Below are 16,393 nucleotides of genomic sequence, written 5' to 3'. Positions count from 1 at the left end.
CTTTTACTTTCAGGAAAAATGACCAAAAATGTTTATGACTCATCCCCTGCTGTAATGTTTTGCTGGAAGCAAGGAGTAGAAGTGGAGGCCTTGATCTAATTTGAAGCACTTTATTAAGACTTAAAGGAAGGGATAGGCTCTTCACATTCTGATAGCAATCAATGATAGAACTGGTCTGAATATTAAAACATGTACAGTACATATATCATTTCGTCCAATCATTGTATTCGGTCCTATCTGCCTGTCAGCTTATGTATTCCCCTACCTCCGAACACCTGCTCACGCAGACGTCACACGCCATCATCTCATTTTATTAAGGCTATGCAGAGTTGTAAACAAACAGTAGCCAACTTTTACAGTTCCTCCTGAACCAAAACAATAAGATGCTTTCACACCATGTCACTATTGTAATTACAAGATGGCATGTTCTACTCTGAGGACTTAACCCTTACATTTACGTTCATTATTATTGTAATGTTATTTGCTTTGAGACATGAGGAAATTTAACACTATCTCTCATGATGCTTTGCAGATTCCGCTGTGTATGTTCATGTGTTTTGAAGGAGGTGTGGCTTTGGAGATGGTCTGAAGGGGGTTGGGATCGCATGTTTTCAAAGCTAGTTTGCTATTGCTAGCTGCTTCGAAATTACCTACCTTGCCTTTAAGGAAATAACAAAAAACAAAACATGAGGAAGACTTCAGAGCAAGGGAAAAGCAAACACGAAACAGTACATCCAATGTTGAGACACATAAGACCGGACAATGAACTAATAAAACAAAGAGCTGTTTCTTATTTGTGAGTTGGGAAACCGTAATTATGATGTCAGGTTCAAATCGGAGTAAAATGGCTATGTACCTTTTTACTTTTTTTTTTTTTACTTTTTTTTTTTTACATTTTTTACATCTACATCTACACAATGATGAATAAAGAATGGTGTGCTTTGTTTTTATTCAGTCTATAAAAGTGCTGAAAATTGAATTGTCATATATTCTATTGTAATTATATAATACTGTGGTATTATTTTAACAAATTTAATATTAATATAGACCAGGGGTCTCCAACCCTGCTCCTCGAGGGCTACCATTGCAAAGTTTAGGCCCAACCCTAATCAAACACACCTGAACCAATTGTTGAATGTGTCAGAAGGTCTGGACTCTATCACAGTTTTCATTGGCCAAGGACCACCCAAAAGGTCATTCGACTGACATGTAACACAACCAATCACATTATGTTTTGCTCTGCATCATGCTTAGGGGTGTGAAAATGTAAAGTCGCTGTCCCTACAATAACAGACCGGCGTGCATCTAATAAATTATTAATTCAAGAATGCTGTGCAAGTTTACTGCAACAATGGAGCCACGAACTTCACATACTTTTGAAAATCCAGCCTTTAGTTTATCCTGGAAAGCACTCGTTGTCACAGTTGTAAACATGACTGCGTTCTTCTTCCACGAGGGGGTTTGCTAATGGGTTGCTAAGGTACTGTTAAATGTGGTTAAAGTTACCATTGTTTCTTACTGTATTCACAAAGACCAGAGCCTTATTTTCATTTTTAAACACTTGCAGTCTGTATAATTCATAAACACAACTTCATTCTTTATAAATCTCTCCAGCAGTGTGTAATGTTAGCTTTAGCCCCATTAGCCACACATAGGCAAACTATCAAACTCATTCAGAATCAAATGTAAACATCCAAATAAATACCATACTTACATGATCCAGTATGCTGCATGACGAACACTTTGTAAAGATCAATTTTAAGGGTTATATTAGCTGTGTGAACTTTGTTTATGCAATGTATTAGAGTTGCGAGCTTGGGGGCGGGGAGCACGAGAATTTAAAGGAGACACGTACAGAATCGGCGCATTTTTAATGATGCCTCAAAATAGGCAGTTAAAAAATTGAATAATAAAAAATCTATGAGGTATTTTGAGCTGAAACTTCACAGACACATTCAGGGGACACCTTAGACTTATATTACATCTTGTGAAAAAGGGTTCTAGGGCACCTTTAAACGAATCAACAGGAAATAAAAACAAACACTGCGTGACAAAATAAATTCAAAATAAGAGTCCTTGGAATATAACTGAATGTGACACCTCCACTTATCGTTTTGTCATTCCAACAATGGATGACTTAGCATATGTGTCAATGTGCATGCATCTTAAATAGTATGTGACATTAGTAATATTCAGTACTATTTAGGGAAAATAGGGTGGATAGTATGCACATTGGGATGCAAGGTTACTTTCTTCTGTGAAGCACAAAAGAGTTCATTTTTAAGCTGAGTCTTCATATGAGACTAAGATTGTCAAGCTTTAAAAAGGATGCAAAAGCAATATAAATCATAAAAGTAGTCCATAAGAATACTAAATACAAACTAACAACTTTCTTTTCCAATAGGAAAGATGTTAATACATAAAGGGAAACTGCTGAAAGGAAAACTGAATTTATAGCATTGTGTATAACCTGTATTGGGTCCATGCTTGTTGAAGTCAACATGAAATGGAAGTTGCGATGGTCCTCCCTATTGTGACGTATATTTAGGTGAAACAGCTTCACAAACAAGAAAAAAAAAAAAAATTGACTTGATTTTATCCATGGGGAATTGATTGGATGGTTGTGGTTTGCTATTGGTGGATCTCATGTGAGTGACAGGTTGCCCCGCCCTCGTGCCAGTAAACACATCATCAGAGAAGAGAAGAGATGGGCTACAAGAGGGAGGGGAAGTTATTTTGATTAAAGTTTTCACATGAATTTAAAAAACAAAACAAAAAAAAAAAACATTTATAATAAATACTACAATCTTACGTTAAAAAAACAAGAATTGTCAGTTTTGATCTCATGGTGACTTTAAATGCCATACGTATAGATAGAGCATATAGATTACAAGTGTCATTTTAGGTAAGGACATTACCTACAGCTTTCAAGTGCAAAATTCAATCTACGTAAAGTGTCAGGGTTTGACATCAATGTGGTGTGCAGTCCCAAATGAAGAAGGATGAACTCAAGTGTGTCTCACTTCAAACCCAGAAACAATTCACTGGTTCGCTGGAAAGGAGGAATCTGTCAGCTTTCATCTGGCCTTGAAATCGGTCCTCAAAGCCAGTGTCTTCATTAGCACCCATCCGTTACGTCAGCCCTTCAATAAATACAGCCTGCCCTCGAGCTATGGTGGGTTTGTTTCCTGACGCAAAACTCTTAGCATCACAGAGGAAATTAGACAGAGTTATGTAAGATTTATGATTACTCATGCTTTCGTATCACATAGTTATTTTATTTATTATTATTATTTTTTAAATGTAACATTCATCTGATGGTGGTTCAGCATTAGGTCCCACTTTATATTAAGTGTCTTTAACTACTATGTACTTACATTCAAATTAACCTTTTGTTACACTGCACTTATTGTGTACATACATGTTTTTACATTGCACTTGTACATTTACATTGTAAAATACCTGCATGTAATTATAGCTGTAATTAATTTCTGTAATAACATCTATAATTACACTGTTGACCCTTCCCTTAGACCATAACTCACACTTAAATCTACCCATAAAACCAAACCTGTCCTAACCTTACCCATATCCCACCTCAGTAGCAGCACAAGTGTTTTAGGTAACAATTTATTTTTAGGTGTCCTTGTTACAGGGTAATTATACATTTAAGCACAGTGTAATATTAATTAACAATATGTACTTAGGAAGAGGTGTAACAGGGACACAGGGTAAAATAAAGTTACCATGTTTTCCAATGTAACATGAATACAATAAGTACATTGTACCTAAGTATATAAAGTGTGACCCAAAATAGTGATTTTCAAGATGATCAAGTATCGTTTGAGAGAATAAGCATACAGGTATGGAATGACATTCAGGTGAGTAAATGATTTTAATTTTTTGGTGAACTATCCCATTAAAGAGCAACATCAAGATAAAAAGAATTTGTATTTGATGCAAGCATAGCATCTTTTGCAGTTGTGGTAGCACACCCCTTTCTTCTGACTTATTTCACAGCCTTTGTTCTACAGAGAAAGCTGTTGTTCTGCCCCCCAGAGGCTGCTTTAAAAGCCGAGCTTATTGTGCACCTCATCTATTTTTGATGATGTGGCTCTTCCTGTAAGCCTGGAGTGGGTAAAAACCACAGGTAGGATTTTGGGTGAGTTTACGGTGGGAAACAGACATGCAGATCTATAGTTGGATTCTGAATCACCTTTGAGTAGGTATGAGTAAATTATATGCAAAATGTAGTAGTGCAGCTCTGACGGTTCTGTCATCATTTAAAAATTCAAGTAATTCCAAAACTGTATAACTTACTTTTTCTGTGCAACACAAAAGAAAAAGTTTTGTAGTTGCTATTCTCCATGCAAAGTGTCTTCTTATAGGGACTGAGATTTAACCCTTAAATGCATACCTCGGGTCTTTAGTGACCTGGGACATCATTCATTACCCTCCTCCTCGTTCATTTTTTACAGTTAGACATCAACCTTCTTAATATTCCTCAATCAATTCATTAGAAAGAAAATAACAAGAAAAAAATCATAAACTTATATAAGAATGCCTATTTTTGTATTCATTTTTTGTAAAAATTGTATAGGGTCGCGAACGACCCGAGGTGTGTATGAGTGTACATATATTTTTTCTTCACAACAATAATTGAATCTTAGATGACGGAATAAGTGCAATTCATCTTTATTCCACAAGGTGGCAATGTCTGATACACAATGCTGAAGTGACGACTCATTTAGACAGAAAACGAAATAAGAAAAACATGAAATGGCTCAGCGATTTACTGCAGAGCAAGTACTGAACGCCATCAAATATGACTGTAACTGTTACTGAATGGATCTGGTGAAGCTGTTAGCGATTGAAATATTGATTTTGAAGATGTTAAAAATTATATAGTTTTGAGAATACGTTTGAGATCGCAAATGGGGTCATATTCGTGACCTCAAATATAAAACTAGAAATGAGCTCCGACGAGGACATGGTGATGGCATAAAACATCTGCTCAAACGGAGCCCTTTCAAGCTCCAAAAGGTAACAAAATATGCTTAATTTCATTCTTCTGTAATTGTTACTCTAATATCAGAGGAGTTTTATATTATCACGAAAGGTAGAGATCCTTCCGTGTTAGATATAGATCTGGGTCGATAAAGACCCGAATATGTAAGAATGATTGGCGAAACAGTCATGCATTTAAGGGTTAAACGTTAAAGGTCCCGTTCTTTGTGGTTTTTTGAAGCTTTGATTGTGTTTATAGTGTGCAATATAACATGTGTTCATGTTTCGCGTGTAAAAAAACACAGTATTTTTCACATAATTTACTTATCTGTATACCGCTGTTTCCATTGTCATAAAAACGGGCTGATGACTTCCTTGTTCTATGAAGTCCCTCCTTCAGAAATACGTAACGAGTTCTGATTGTGCCAGCGGTTCCTGTGTTGTGATTCGACAACAGCTTAGCGCTCCTTGCCCGGAAAGGTCACGCCTCTTACCATAACGTGGAGATGCATGCGCTCAGTGTTATTGTAAACATGTCTTTAATTTTACCTTATCAATTTGAGCCGGAATCAGACCCGGAGAACATAGATGAAGAGGATCGAGTAGAACCTGTGCAAACACGTCTTTTACAGGATGTGTCACAATGGTAAGCTGTTTATTTACAGTAGGTAACGTTACATAGGCCTAAACATAGAACAATGATTCGCGTGGCTGCAGCTAAACCAGCATGTGGTTAAACAGTAAACAACAGATATAATCAACAAATAATTTAAACTGATCATAACAAACACCAACAATCGATGGTGTCCGGTTGAATTACTACACTTTTTAAAAGTTTTTGTCGGATAAGTTTCAATTGCCATCTAGTTTACAAAGCTAAACAGCGTTGCCCTTTGTGTGATAAGTTACAGAAACTGTTAAACGCACCAACGTAAATAATAAAATGCACTTACCGGTTGTGGTCCACAAACAACGCCTTCTCCAGACAAAGAGGGAACTGCTCCATCTTTCAAAAATAATCTTTGTGCGAATCCGGCATTAAACTGACTGAGATTGAGGAAGCTATCCTCAGTAAAATGTGCTGCACATAGTTTAACATGTGGATTATAATTTTCGGGAACCGAGTTAAACATAAATTGTAACCACTGATTTCTAAGTACAGCGTCCCTGGGAAGGCCAAACAAAGGTGATTGGACTGCGGGATGAAAATAACAGCGTTTCGACGACATGGCGACAAACACACTTTACAAACGCAACTCTTGCTCTTCTCCGTGGGAGCGCAACAAGACCACGCCCCCTTTTTTTGTGTATTCCTGTGGGCGGAGGTTAGTCAAAAAACTGTTTTAGTGACGTCATTAAAGAAGGAAGTAGAGGGATGTAGTCCAAACTGGCCGTTCGATGTAGGCGACTTCTGTTAAATAAAATATCTCGCTTGGCATTGAACTTTGAGCTTTAAAATTTTACAGATTTTATTTATACTCTAACAACAACATTACACACTAACTAAAGTTGGAAACATGGGATCACGAAGAATGGGACCTTTAAAAAAGCACCATAAGTAGCCTATATGTTGTGTGCTATATTCCTTTAAGTTTTCTGAAGTCATACAATAGATTTCAGTGAGGAGCGGAACTAAATTTAAGCTATTTACTGATGGTCTTCCTGTTCAGTGAACTGGTATACTACGATTGAATCTTTGAGTCAGTTTATGAGTGAATCTGATTCATGGGTGAATCATTTGGACTGGGTTTGTGAACTGAACACACTTGCCATAGGAAGACAAAAAGTTCATTTTGGACTATCCACATAAAATCTGACGTCCACTTGAGTTAAAGGGGTCATATAATGCCACTTTTACAAGATGTAAAATAAGTCTCTGATGTGCCCAGAGTTTGTATGTGAAGTTTTAGCTCAAAAAAACCCACAGATCATTTTTTATAGCATGTTAAATTTGTCACTTTTTGAGGGTGAGCAAAAATGCTTGTTTGTGTGTGTCCCTTTAAATGCAAATAAGCTGCTGCTCTTAAGAAGAGGGCGGAGTTTCAAGAGCTAGTGTTAGCATTTAGCAGCGCCAAATACCTCACAAAGACTGAAAATGTCAGAAACTATTCACTTTTATGTTCAAACGGAGTCGGACAATGATGGAGAGACTCAAGAAGAAGTGACAACATGCAACAGGACGTTTCTGAATGGTTAGTTGATTTATTTATGTAGCTGATGTGGAGTTAACTATCTTAAAGTCATTGATTAGCATATTCTGTCATAATCTATAAATCGCTCCGGTGGGAACTGTTGTAAGATCCTACAGAGTCAGAGAATATATGCTGCATGAAGACAGAACAGGTTTAGTTTAATTACGGTTATAACATATGTTGTCATCTTGCTTTTATGACATGCTATTGCATTTGTGTAAATTGTAATGCAGTAACATGGCCTCACCCCTTTGTTGCATGTTCCCGAGGGCAGGGTTAATGTAAATTTTAGGGTTAGTGATGTCACCAACCCGGGAAGAAGCTTGTTGTAGTCCCTACCAGCTGTTTGTTGTAGCCCTTAAACAGAATTCTTTAAAAGAAAATATCTTGCTTTGCTTTGAACTTTGAGCATCATAACTTTGCAGATGTTGTTTATGCTCTAACAGCAACATTACACACTAACTAAAGTTAAAAAAGGGAAATCATAATCAACCACCCCTTTAATATTTTGTCCTAATGCATTTTCTGCCTTTTTTTTCCAAGTAGAATCAATTTCTGAAAATTCTTCTATGTATAATTAGAGGAAGAGCATTCCTCTCCAGGCTGAGATCTGATGCAAACACTTTTCAGAACTGTTATAGGAAGAAGGATTTGCTTTTCATGGACATATTTATCCATTTAACATAACCGTATTTGCAGTTGTGGTAACATTTAGATTTTACCCTTGAGGACCAAGGACAGACCGTACTGAACTTATTCAAACATTTCAAAGAAATTCCTTTAACATATATATTTCTCCTTAACATGAGTGGCTGTTAGCATTGCCTAAATCGGGGCGAACAAGAGGTGGTGTGAGGACATTAGTGGAAGTGCTGTATTCTCTAGCTGTTTACTACTCTAGTGCTCAGTCACGTACTTCGTTTTTCATCATCTTAAATTAACATTCACCCTTGTCCTTCCACTAAGACAGAATTTACGAACACAGTTTCTTCATCAGCCTTACTCAGTGGGCATCACAGAGATTAGAAACCCAGTGATTTATTTATTACTCCTCCATACTGCATTTAAATAGCAGAAGAAGGAGGAAAACATTGTTTTATGTCCATCGCATCTCATTTGGAGTTAATTAATGCTTGTCTGGGGAGACAGGAGGCGGATGAAAAGAAGGCCAGTGAATAATGGGAGCCAACCCCGCAGGATAAATGACTAAAATACAACAGTCAGCGTAAATTATTTTTTTTTGTCCTTCTAAAAGAGTTAATTTTGCGCACTGGGTGAATTGGGAGCCACAGGTATGGATGTATGCATTTCAGTGCATGCAAGAAGTCACCCAAGAGAGCAACCATCTTGCAAACATTTCACAGTTAAATTGCTAGAATGAAAGCAACTAGAAGTGCAGAAACTTTCAAGTCTCTGAATCTCCATGGAGATTAATAATGCAACAAAGCAGCGTGCGAGTGAGCGTGTGAGTGAGAAAGGCTGGCATCCACAGTGCTGCTGCTCAAATGCTTATTGCTCTAATGGATTCATTCTACAAGGCAATGGAGCAAAATGTATCCTCACATGGAGAGCCTTGGTCTGTAGACATAGATGCACCAGTTCTATTCCCCAGAATGATCCTGGTAACCACCAAAATATTATGGGTTTAATGTTTAGCATTTCTATGCTATGGCATTCCCAAGCAATTAATCAATGACCTACAAAGATTGCTGTAATCTGTGATTGTTGATGCTGCTCCCTTTTCATTTTTATATCAAAACAAAAGTTTAACCCTTGGGCATGTTTTCCAACACCCTCTTAACATAAGTGGGATCTTCAGATCAAACAAAGCATTGAAAGACACTTCAAACGTTTTGCCTCTCTCATAAACTCCCTGAGGAATAAACAATGAAACTATATACAGTAATGTGGGGTTTAATGGAAACAGATCTTGTTTAAGTATTCATTTACTGGTCAGTTGGCTCTGTGTGAAAGCTTTTCAACTAGATGGACGGAAAATTGTGTCCATGTGACCCAGTCCAAAGCCTTGACTTTGACTGTCAGCATGAAGTTTGGTGCACATTCTAGTCAAGAACTGGATGATTAGACTGGGAGGGACTGACAAACTGTTACCAACCGTAGTTTATTCTTTTACATGATGTTTCGAGGCCACTGTTAAATTTGATAACCCTGAGTATAACCCTGAGATCGAAACAGGGTATAAAAGCATGCTCAAGGATATTTTTTGCTTCTAAGTGTCTCAAACAAAACTCTTCAATATCTTTCAAATTTCAATGCCATAAACCTTGCAAGTACTTGTTGTACCCTGTTGAAAAGACCAGCATTGCTGGTCAACAGAATATGTTGTGTTTAGGATGCTGGTCCCCAGAATGGGATGCTGGTTGTTTTTTCTCCTAAAATCAGCACTAACCAGCATAAACCAGCTTGGAAATGGAGCCTAGAATGACATTTTCTATTGTCATCTTCCATTTTCCATTGAAACTAGCAGTTGTTTGATGATTACATGTGCCCTATGACTCCTGTAAATTGCAAAAATCCAATCAGATTGGAGCTTGAAAGAAAAAGCATTTTAATTTGCAATGTGCATCAGGACATGGAAGTTGAACATGTTCCCAGTTCTGGATCTTTGTTGATGATGTATTTTTGTTGACCAAAACCCGTAAACGAGTTCGCATTTTAGCACTTCCAGTTACATCTTCTTGAAATCAATGGGGTTTTTTTTTATGGATTTTTGGTGAAATGCCTGAAATAAGGTCTATAATGAACACAAGCTCAAGATATTTTCATGTTTTATTCTGCAAAAAAACAACAACAAAATCATTAGTAGTTGCCGAGGCCATTAAATGTCATCAGGTAAAACTCTTCTACTCACTAGTACATTTTCACAGTGTTACATTTATAATCACGCTCTAGCAAACTATTCTAACTCAAACTTTCAAGGAAAATGCTTCAAGGAAGTGAAGACTAAAAAAGATTTCGGAAGCTTAATGATGGTGATGTTGAAGTCATGCAACTGTGGTGTGGTTTTATTGTGAATGTTTAGCTTTTAGACTATCATGATGAACAAAATGTGTATGAAACTTTTATTGATCGCAGAGCATATTTTCTGCCAGTGGGAATATCCTTTTGGGTTTTTATTGAGAGGGAACCAGGGTGATGTTGTCTTCTGGGTTTGCATACATAAAAAGCATCAGCACTGCAGTGCTCTATATTCCTGTCAACCAATCAGATTTTAGAGCTTTGGGCTATATGGTTAGGGCTTCACCAACATTTTTACCTACCAATTATTCCCCCTTGATTTATTGGTGGTTAATGGTGGGGTTAAGGATATAGTTGGAACAATGTGTCTTTGACAGGAATATCATGCAGATACACATCCTATTTGGCAGCATTAAGGACTGTAGCTTTTTCATATTTCACACTAAGCCTGAGAGAACAGCTGCAAGCCAAGCCAAAGCACTAACTGGTTTGTATATGAAGCGAAACACTCTTCATAAGCAATGCAGATGCTCTCAAGGGGCTTTCAGGCACAAGTTCTTCTGACAGATCCCCTGCCATTGAGACAAGCATCAGAACATTTGAAGTAAAACTTAGACACAAGAAAATTTAAAGTGAAATGTATGAGAAACAAGTTTGTAAGGACCCAATTTGATCCGCTTACCGTGGTGTGCTCCTCAAATGAAGTCTCGGATAAACACGGATTTCGCACGTGTTTCACTGGTACTCAGTCGGCAGTGCGTCAATCCAATCTCCTTTGCACATCACTTCAATCTCTCTCACAATGGGCAGCCCACCATTTCTCCAACACTCCTCCTCACTCAGAGACAAGACCAAAATAGACCTGAAAAGATTGAAGAGAAAATAGATATGGCCACATAAAAAAAAAGAGGAGAGAAAAACAAAATAGAACTGCGTACGAATGCGTCTGCTGTGTGCATTTGTGTGTGTACTAAATGTTCAGGGAGAGCAAGGCCTCACGATGCAGTCTTTTGTTGTGTCCTTTTGAGAGTGCTTGGAAAGACCGTCATCTGTGTATAGAGCGGGAGCTGGCGAGAGAGAGAGAGGACAAAAGGAATGAGATATTATGGCAGCTGGGCCTCAAGGCCTTTGAAGGCTGCTGCATCCACAGACCTGCACTCTAAACACACAATCCAGTCCCTGCCAGTCCTGCCCCATTGTCATTCACTGCGTACGGCAAGAGGCTGGCACACTGAAAGACCATCCTAAACCCATGCATTATAAATATCCCACATTTTCAGAAAGAGCTCATAGCAGCCTTGAAACTTTGCATTCAACCTTGATGTTATCGCCATACGAATCTAACACGGGGTACTCCAATGAGTAAAACAATCACCCAACAACTCATATGGTGGGTAATTGTTCTTGAGTCAAATGAATAATAAGATGTGGTTTCGATACATGTTGAGGCTGGTTTGACATCAGTGGTCTTTAGTTCTATCATGAGATGATGCATTTGAATGTTTTAAATTGAATGTCACCAAGAAATATTGTTAGATACCCTTATAGCCGAAAGCTGATGCTCAGCCTTGATGTTCAAATCTGGGTCAAATCTGCAACCTTTTGGTTACAAGCCTTTAACAACCAAGACCTTTTACACCTTTGAGGGTTGCTTGAACTAACAAACTTCTGGTTATTATCTTTAAGCATTAGCCACTGTATTAATCTGTGCTTAGTGGCTCCTAGGAATTAATAAAGTGCCTTGGAAAAGGTTGTATGTTATCCTTTGTTTATTTCATTAGTTTGGGTTTTCTAAACATCTTGACTTGGAAAATCTGTGCAGTGTCGTGTTTTCCAAGTGTTCTGGGGATATACAATAGGGTTTGGTGAAAAACAAACCAAAATTAATTATATTATTCAATGAATCCTGACATGGCCGTTGGTCTTCTGCGCATTTATGACAGTCTATTGGCACCACAGTTCACTCTGATTTGCCAAGAAAAAGTACGCAAGTTGTGAGAAATTAAGATTAATAAAAATCCAATGTTTAGAAAAGTGCTGTGGTGAGTTTCTGTGCTATCTAGTGGTTTAGAGAAAAATCAAATCAAATGCAACTTTTACTCCAATGCTTCTTTAGCCCCACAGCTCAAATTTGGGATAACAGATTCACTGTGAATCCTATTCAGGCTCAGTGAGAATATGTTGAATATGTTGGAGCCAGTAGAGAAGATTCATGCTCTCATTGATCCTGCAGTCAGACTCCCTCAGCACTGAGGTACTGGATCTGTATTCCGGCTGCTTGTGAGTGACACATCCTGCAGAAAAAAAGAGAGAGTCTGAACCCTGTCTGCAAGGCAAAGCGCTGCAGGCATTCTGCGGCTCTGGGCCTGACTGATGAAAGGCGATGAGTAGATTTAGAGAGTGTTGACAACACCACAGCAGGACTGGAAAACATTAACCAATCGGTTCAGCACAACTCTGAAGATTCTTGGCAAACAGGTTGGGCCGATGGGGCAATCTTCACAGGTGTAATGACCCACAATGGAGGCGTTGTTGCCTTTGGCCATTTTTGTCTTTTAATCTGAACCAAAGTGAACAAAGTTTGACACTTCTTTTGGTCTCATATGTGATGAAACTTAGGAGCAAATTCACTGAACAGTTGTTGCACTTCAGTGTGCAGTATTTCAGCACAAAACTCTTACACTTTTCACATTCCAGCCATATTCCAACTAGGAATAGTTCGGACAAAAATGAAAATTCTCTCATTATTTACACACACAAAACACAAAAGGAGAATATCGATCACTATGCAGCTTTTTTCATACATTGGCAGTGACAATTAGTGGTGCCAGTGAGGGACTTTTTCAGGGAGACTGTTGTGTCAAAACAATAAAATAGTGCTGCAGTTATATATATATATATATATTATATATAACTGCAGCACTATTTTATTGTTTACAACTCCTGTTCACAGATGATATCCACCTGATATCTTAAAATAATGAATGGCTCTTGGGCAGCAAACACTTGTCAAACCACATAGCTGTATACAGACTATGACCTTTATAAACATGTAAACCCCATTACTTCTAACACAGGGGTGTCCAAACCTGTTTCTGAATGGCCACTTTCCTGCAGAGTTTAGCTCCAACACCTGCCTGGAAGTTTCTAGTGATTCTGAAGATGTTAGCTGCATCCCAATTCAGAGGTTGTGTCCTTCGAATGCTTAATTTGAAGGTTGAATGCATCACAGCAACGTGACAAAGACTGTCCCAATTTGAAGGCTCCTTCAAATGCAGCCTACAAATCCCTTTGTTTCCCATGCCATGAAGAATAGAATGAGTGTATCCAGCCTATCCTATCCTATCCCAAGATTCATTGCGCACCGGTGATGGATTTTTTTTCTTTTTTTTTTTTTTTTTTGAGAGAAAATGCCGGATTACACTTTTAAATGTAAGTATTGGGTTTCAACTCTAACATTACGAATGTCAAAGAAAACTAAAATAAAGTGGTTTAAATGTTGACATATCTTACTAAGATGCAATTATGTATATAGTTTATACTCTTTATTATGTACATAAATGGACCAAGGCTATAGTTAGACAAGTTGTGAACCCTGTTCTGTTTTCACACAGTTTAATATAACTTTCAAAAAGTCCTATATAAACCTGATTGGCGCTTGTCAATGGCAGCTGTCACAGTTGATAGGCGAGCAATTCTCCCTAAACTAGACCATCCCATTTAACAATGCTCAGTCCAACCTTTGCGGACTCCAAAGTCTGCATCCTTCAAAGGATGAAATCTCTGAATTGGAACACAGCTATTGATTAACTGGTTCAGGTGTGTTTAATTAGGGCTGGTGCTAAACTCTGCAGGTAGTCTGCTGTCCAGAAGAGGGATTAGACATGCCTGATCTAACATCTACTCACCTCATACACCAGGGGTGTCCAAACTTGGTCCTGAAGGGCCACTGTCCTGCAGAGTTTAGCTCCAACTTGCCTCAATACACCTGCCTGAAAGTTTCTAGTATGTCTAATTAGACCTTGATTAGTTGGTTCAGGTGTGTTTAATTGGGGTTGGAGCAAACTCTACAGGACAGTTGCCCTCCAGTTTGGACACCCCTGTCATACACTAAATTATGGCAAATTTTTATATTTATACGTTTTGGTTGTAAGCAAATGTGTTGCAGTAAGTCTTTAATCAATAAATCCAACTGGTACAGGAAATATCTGGAGATATAATTTACAACCACATTAAACACAAATGATACAGAACAATGAACTGACAGAACTAAGGGTTTAAATGCACAGAGTAATCAAGGTAAAATAATTTAGGTAAAACAGAACAAGTGTAGAGCTATTTGACGATCAAGGAGACTAACTAGGAGCACACCCATTTCAGATCCAAAGATTGCAAAGTTGAGTCAGAGGAGAAGCTGAGGACTGAAGGGAAACAGTGAAGGTGGGACTGAAGAACTGGCTGTTATAGGCAAACGAGGTGGGAGAGGGAGGCTGGGCGGGATCACTGGAGATGCAGGAGACTTGGAGCTGGGCAGGACAGGGGAAACAGGAGACAAGGAAATGTCATCTTCCAGTTCCTCATATAATGCCAGCTGCAGCTCACAGTGATTCAAACTCCACGACTACACACACAGTGATGCCACATGGTGTAGCCGGCTCGTGCACCTTGTCAGACATTCAATTGGACTCAGGCTCCGGGACAATGATAGGCTCAATCTTAGTTCCTACTGGCATTGGCATCATGGCAGGCACGGGCTCTGGCGTATGCTCTGTGCAGGGTTTGGGAGGCATCTGGCTGGGCTCTGTGTCCTCCTCAGCTGGGCAGATGGTGAAATCTGAAATCAGCATCCACTCCACAAACATGTCGAAATTTCCCCGACAATAATCACCAAGCAGGCGTGCCTTTGTGTGCTCGTTCAGGCTGTTTCTGGAAAATGCGCACAGAGAGCGGTCAGAAAAGTTTGTAAGGCACGCCAAGTCTAAAAAATCCTTAGTGTGGTCCTCAAGGCTTCGTTGCTCCTGCTCCAGGCAGAGAAGTTGGACAGCTGACAAGTCCATAATTAAAAAAAGGGGGGAAAACACAGCAAAAAAATTAAATCTTGGTTACCTGTTCTTTAAGGAAAAAAAGCAACAATAATCGCACAGCTCAGGAAATACAATTAAAAAACAATCTTTAATCAGTAAATCAAACTGGAACTGGAAATCTCAGGAGATACAACACACAACCACGTTAAACACAAGACAGACTAAAGGTTTAAATACACAATACAAGGTAAAACAGAACAAATATAGAGCTAACTAACATCCAAGGAGACTAATTACGGGCAGACAGACAGGGAACACCATTTTTTTCTCATTTTTTGTCTCATTTTTTTCATAAACAATATTTTTAATAATTTGGATTTCAACATTTTGGCTAAATTAACTTCTACAGTAAAATAAAGTAATATTGAAATCTTATTACAATCGAAAATAATTATTTTCTATTTGAATATAGTTTAATATGCGACTTATTCCTGTGAGCAAAACTTGGATTTTCAACACCATTACTCCAGACTTCAGTCACATGATCCTTCAGAAATCATTCAGATATGCTGATTTGATGCTCATGACACATTTCTTATTATTATCAATTCGTTTCTTAATGCAGAGAATGCAAATAAACAATTCTCTCATTCTTATGCAACTCTAACGCAATTCATTCTTCATGTCAGTGTGCACCTTACATCCCAAAGAAGCTTAACTGATGGTAAGTTTGCAGACAAATGCTGTAGTGCTGTGCTAGAGAATTACAAGATGCTAGAGCAGATCTAGTAATGCGCTGATGGATTTGCCAGTGGCAGATGTGGACTGGCACAGGTGTCCATGTGTGACTCTGCATGACGAAAGCCCAATGTGTTTCGCTTTGACCACTGAGGGTTTTTTTTTTTTTTTTCTCCATGTGACCCACAGCACCAGCTCTGGTGTTTTTGCTGAACAAATGACCAGATTACATAATCAGCCCGCCTTCTTTCACAGAGCCTGGCAGGTGCTGTTTACATGTAACTGTGAGCACCACATTAAACTGAAAAGTGCTTTATAGTCATCATTGCAGCAGCAACTTCGGGGGCGAGCAATCTGTCATACTCAATCTGCAGAGCAACAGAGCGGGACAAGAGCGCAGAAGCTCCACGGTTGTTATCCCTCCATGCTGGTGTCTTCCCAGGTGGCTGCCAC

At 38.5% G+C, this 16,393-nt stretch overlaps 1 long non-coding RNA gene across 1 annotated transcript; it reads right to left on the bottom strand.

The window, feature by feature from the left end:
- Positions 1-10,034: 10,034 nt before the first annotated feature.
- Positions 10,035-14,137, bottom strand: LOC125249654. Its single transcript, XR_007180596.1, has 4 exons — positions 14,087-14,137; positions 11,178-11,245; positions 10,861-11,040; positions 10,035-10,750 (listed from the first exon to the last, which is right to left on the bottom strand). It is a non-coding gene; the product is annotated as an uncharacterized LOC125249654 (long non-coding RNA).
- Positions 14,138-16,393: the final 2,256 nt, after the last annotated feature.

Source organism: Megalobrama amblycephala, linkage group LG1 (assembly GCF_018812025.1).
Source record: "Megalobrama amblycephala isolate DHTTF-2021 linkage group LG1, ASM1881202v1, whole genome shotgun sequence".
Classification (NCBI taxonomy): Eukaryota; Metazoa; Chordata; class Actinopteri; order Cypriniformes; family Xenocyprididae; genus Megalobrama; species Megalobrama amblycephala.
This window is presented reverse-complemented; position numbering and strand designations above follow the sequence as displayed.